Raw genomic sequence first — 6,006 nt, 5'->3', positions numbered from 1 at the left:
TCCTTTATTTTGATCTCATCTCTTATCACCTGATAATTATTAGCATACAAGAAAGCACATCTAACTTAAGAGTCAGGTTCTTTGTTTGCATATAGTCTGCTCCAAGAAACCCAGGCAATATAGGCATGTTAATAAATGAGTTAAAATGAAAGATATCAGGTTTGGACAGACCAGATAGAAGATGTTGGTATTCTGTAAAATTTGGAGAAATAAGAAGCTGTATAATCGAATCATTAAATTTTCTGATTTGTTAGAACTTGAGGAGTAATAAAATATATCTGTTTTTGAATATGCACCCACACTCTCACACACTCACAATGATCTGGATAATATCCTTACCATAAAGAATTTGCTCTGAAAAGCAAAAAGTTAACATAAGCAAGAATAGATATTTCTTAAACATATTCAAGCTTTTGTGAAAAGTAAGATAATATGTTATTTTCAAAAGTCTTCTTGGAAAGGGAAAAAAACCCTTTAAAGGTGGAGCATTGAATAAAATTCCTCAATTAATATTTATGCTTTGACGCTGAAGATGAGTTCATTGGCATTAATCAATTAATCAATAATTAATCAATTGGTATTACTACATTACCACCTCCACATAATCTAAAAATGCACTGGCATATACTTATATATCACTGGTTCCTGATAACAGTTCACATCTTATTTAGTGACCAGGTATTATCACTTCCTGTGATGAATGCTGGTTTTTGCAAAACCATAGTGCTCAGTAACGTATTTTGAAAAATCAGAAACTAGGATTGTATCAAGAACACTGCCATTATAACAATGTAAAAAATTCAGTCAAAAAAAAACACAACCATTTTTTAATACTTGTCCAAATAATTTTTTGACTAATTTTTGCCCTTAACTGATTTTATTTTCTTTTTGGAATTAACTGGTATGGTTGTACAGTCAGAGTCTAAGTTTTCATGCTCAGTTCAGGAGCTGATCTCACCAGTGACATACTTGTCTTCTACAGGCAGCAGAGATAACCCTAATATTCATGTTTAAACTGACAAGTTAGAAGAACATGGGCAATTTTTATTGGGATTAAAAGCTTTTTTGTCTAATGTTTTAAATCTTTTTCAATTGTTTTTTTTTCTTTCTAACTCTGCTCATTTTTATTTTCAACAAATGAGTTTAGTATGTAAACCAAGTCATGTTTTTAAAATCACTTAGCACTATTTAGTCAGTGTAGAACAAATTAGATTGTATTCTCATACATCATATGCATGATGTCCAGCTAAATTTTGATCCCCTGATCCACAAGATTGAGAGTGAAGATGAAAGAATATTACATTATAACGTTCATGTCAGTTGTGCTGAAAACTGGACAGTTTTACTTGGATCTTTCACTGAATCAAGTGTGTAGGGGTCAAGGGAAAACTTCACCCCTAAAGGTTCATTGATAAAAATCACTGACAAATTTAAAGCAATATGAAGAAAAGGCATAACAATTGTTATTATTTAATGTACTGGGAAGGGGCAGAGCATGGGAGAATCACAACAGAGTAATATCCCCATCTTCCTTTGGGGTACAGAGCTTATATATCCATCTCCACAGGGAAAGGGGAAATGGGAGTGTAGGAGTAAATGATTCTTCGGGGTATGCAACAGGCCTGGAGAACATACAATGGCATGGGACAAAGTCTATTTGGCCCACAGAGCAGACAATGACTGGTAAATGATTCTCTTCAAAATACTGAATGGGACCAAAATGTAAGACAATGGTCTGTAGCAAAAGTCAGTCTAGGTGTGTTGACAGACTCCAGTCTTCATTCCTGTGATATGAGTTAAATTAATGGAAACTCAGGAAAGAGACCAGAGATAATTGTTCTTTGGTGGTTTGGACTTTAGGCAGATAAAGGAACTGCTTCATCCTGTGCTTCAGAGAATGGAGAGACAGAGGGGAGGGGAAAGTCAGAAAGACCTTGAGGCTGCTTCTTTATTCCAGCATTGCAAAGCACATATTTTAGGGTAACAGCTTTCTGTGTCCTAACAAGTGTGACACATGAGAATTTCTTGTATTGGAAATGAAAAGGCATATGAAAAGCCTCACATAGTTAATCCTATCAATTTGCCATTGGTGGTCAAATGAGTGCTTCCCAAATTCAGAACGGCACATAGAACCAAAGTAGATTTCAGTATTACTGACACTTTTCGAGAGAGTACTGATTACAATGAAAGTGTTAAATGAGATGTGAACTCTTGAAAAATGTAATTGTGGTAGATTTCAAATACTTTGGAGTAGTGGCTATCAATGCCGACATATCCTTCTTTGATCATGGCATAGATGTTTACATATTCTAGAGTTCATTTGAGACAACAGTAGTTGTAGGATTGAAACATGGGCATTTATATTCTTTGGTATATTAGCTAGTGGAGGTAAAATGATTATGAAGAAAAGGGAATATTTCATGTTTAAAACCAATATAACTTGTAACTTTCGAGAATGAAGAATAAGCCACAACCTAAGCTGTACTCTTCTTAGTAAGATTTAAAAAATTTCAAAAAGATGATGCAATCCAAAGAAAGAAATGTATGTATATAAATGTATATACATACATACGATTTTATTTTGTTGAAGTTTGGTTTCATAGTATTATTAGTACTTGTATATGAAGCTACCTTAAAGTTATATGTACATACTTTATAATAACTTCCTCAGTGACAAGCAGCATGCTTCAAAGCCGCATAACTTAAAGAGATAATTGTTTCTAGAAACCAGAGAGTTTTTTGTAGCATTTATCTAATTATCCCCCAACTTTTCTGTCAGTATTTCAAGATAATAATCTAGCATTACTCTCATTCAGCCAGTTGAGTTCTTACCCCACCCAATCCCTGGTAAATAGCTGTCAGTGACATCAGTCCATAGTTTGTTCTTGTTATTTTATTTTATCATTTTTATTTATAAATGAATAGTAATATAAATGTTGGAATGACCGTATTAATTTTGAATGCTGGGAATTTTATGTACACATTTCTGAAAGTAGAGCAAATATTGACTATCAACAGAACATATCTCTGCAGGATAACAAAATATGCCAGCTGTCCATAAATACATAAGTAAATAAATAAATACAAATAAAATCTCTTGGCCAATTATAAATCAGTACTCCTGTTATTCTCCGCTATAAATTCTGTTGTGAATGTGAACTGAAAGTCCTTCTGCTCAAAACATTTGCATTACAAGCAATAATAACATGTTAGCAGCCAGAGTTGCTGATGGCATTTTCCTAAAGATACCTTCCTTGGACATCAACTCCACATTGTCTTACTTTCATATTCACAGTTACCTAGAAATTCACTTTTCAAGATTCTGAACACATACCCCAAAGAAATATCTGGGCATTTGGACATTAAAAATCATTGCTAAAAAACAGAATGACACTTAAACATAAGCGTTCCCAGAATATGACTATACCAATATCTGCTATTACAGAATTATATGAAGAAATTATAACAAAAAGTCTATAAACTTGTGATTATCTTTATTGTCAGCCACATATTAATGAGCATAATAGCACGGTTCCCATTTGCTGTACCTATTAGTTAGTATGATAGTTTCCCAGCCCTACTTGGAGTTCAGTTTGGAAGAATTTATAAGCTTTAATTAAGCTATTATTTAAGAATGAATACAATATTTAAAAAATTTTAGTAGAAGAGAAAATCTTCAAGAAATCTGAGTACATAATTGAAGGTAAGAGCTTCTATGTCCTAACCTTATCCTGCTGCTGCCTTGGTGTGTGATTTCAGGTGCTCTCTCAACTTTTCTGTGCCTCTATATCCATAAACAAAATTTAATTTGTGCTTGTGTGCAGAACATTACATCTCTGGATAAAAGGTGCATGCAACACTGTATATATCATCTCAGCTAAGTACCAATATGCATTGCCAATGATATAAAAATAACAATAAAAACCACAGCACTACTCCAGATGGACTAGAGATCAATTCCTAAAATGCTATCTGGATAATGTTTAACCTGAAATACAAGGCTTAAATAAAATAATTTAATTCCCTTCAGTGTGCTGAATAACAGTGATTATTAGCCATCCTGAGTAAGAATTATTTATACAATGCTTCTACTTTCCAAAATCTCTTCATTTATATCATCTCAACTTTATCACATATATCAGTATCACATACATTTTCCCTTAAAACTTATCCATCTGGGCAGCCTAAATCATCTGCATTGTTTCCTCAGCTTCCGAAACTGATTCCAGAAACCACAAGTGAAAATCCATCTCAGAACAGTCTCAATTCATATATACATTTACAGTGGAGATTTATTCCTGAAGAAATCTATTTTCCTAACAGTTAGGCAAGAAGAAAACCAAGTCTGAAGGCAGCCACCCACAAGGGTGAGGACTACCCAAAGTGTTTAGTTGGCCCTGGGCAGCAGGACAGGGAAAAACTCTGTCCTTAGGGAAAATCAGCTACAAGGTTATAAGCTGACAACTTTCGCAACAGATTAAACATGCTTGTTTGCAGCTCGTCAGCATGCATCAGCTGCCCCTTGCATTTCTTACCATAGCAATAGATCAGAAGTTCCATACATCACCTGTGGCACCTGGGACTTACTCTTCTCAGTCTCTATTGGTCTCTGTTATCAGAGCCTGGTGGGGCAACCAGAGAACCTCTTGGAAATAAATGCTTACACAGTACACTCAGTAGGTCCAGGTATCACGCGCTGTGTGGTAGTGTTGCTTGTTTCTTTAAATTTTTACATTAAGGGAAATCTGCTGACCTCTTACACTCTAGAGCAGCTCCTGGGGAATGCTTAGTTGTCTCAAAAGAATATGTTATCTAGGATGCACAAAAATAGCCCAATTCCTTCCCTTTTCTTCTTTCACTCAACCTGTTTTCCTTCCTGTTTTTTTTTAATAATACTTTATATATTATTTTATAATAATATTACCTACATTATAAAGTTGCCGTGAGGATTAATTCGTTGATACACATAAATCACTTAGAACAGTGGCTGGCATGGAGTAAGTGCTTAAAAATATTAGGTAGTATTATTTTAAAATCTGTATTCATTTCTTAGGGCTAATATATAACAAAGTATCACAAACAAGGTAGCCTAGAACCGAAATTTTGTCTCTCACAGTTCTGGAAGCTAGAAGTCTGAAGTCAAGGTGTTGGCAGGGCCATGCTCCCACCTAAGCCTCCAGCGGAGAATTCATTTCTGCCTCTTCCTCACTCATGGTGGTTTGCAGAAATCCTGGGTGTTTCTTTGCTTGTAGATACGTCACTCCAATCCTCTGTCTTCACATGTTGTTCTCCCTGTGTCTGTCCCCTCACATGGCCATCTTCTTCTTCTAAGGACAACAATTATATTGGATTAGGGATCCACCCTATTCCAGTATGACCACAATTTAACCTTATTTACATCTGCAATGACCCTATTTCCAAATGAGGTCAGATTCTGAGGTACTGGGGGTTAAGACATCAACAAATCTTTCTCGGGGGAACACAATTCAACCCATAACTATATCCCTTGTGCAAACTAACATTACTACCTGCAAATGCCCACAAGCCAAACTTGTCTTTTTCACATGCCCAGCCTGCTCCTTGCCAGCCACTCCCATCTCAGAGGATGGCGTCACCCTCCACTTTATTGCCCATGTCAGAAACCAGTCTCCTTCCTTTAGACTTCCGTCCTTTATACTTCCCTCCTCCTATCAATCATCAAGTTCATTGGGACTTTCTCATTCATTTCTCTTCATTAGATCTCAAATCTGCATGTCCACTGAGACCACCTTTCTCCTGACCCACACAGGCTTCCTAACTGATTGTCTAGCTGTGCCCTTCTCAAATAATCTTCAGGATGCAGTCAGTGATCACTCTAAAGACCAAGAAAGATAAGGTCAAGTGCCTGCTTACAATATATATTAGCTTTCAATGGCCCTAAGATCGGGTTCCAAATGCACATCCATTTCATCACCTGGGATCTGCCCATCATGCTAGCTCTCTCTCCATCTGTCTCCCCACTGCGTG

The sequence above is a fragment of the Galeopterus variegatus genome, unplaced genomic scaffold (genome assembly GCF_000696425.1).
Source record: "Galeopterus variegatus unplaced genomic scaffold, G_variegatus-3.0.2 Scaffold332, whole genome shotgun sequence".
Classification (NCBI taxonomy): domain Eukaryota; kingdom Metazoa; phylum Chordata; class Mammalia; order Dermoptera; family Cynocephalidae; genus Galeopterus; species Galeopterus variegatus.
Note: the sequence above shows the minus strand (reverse complement) of the source record.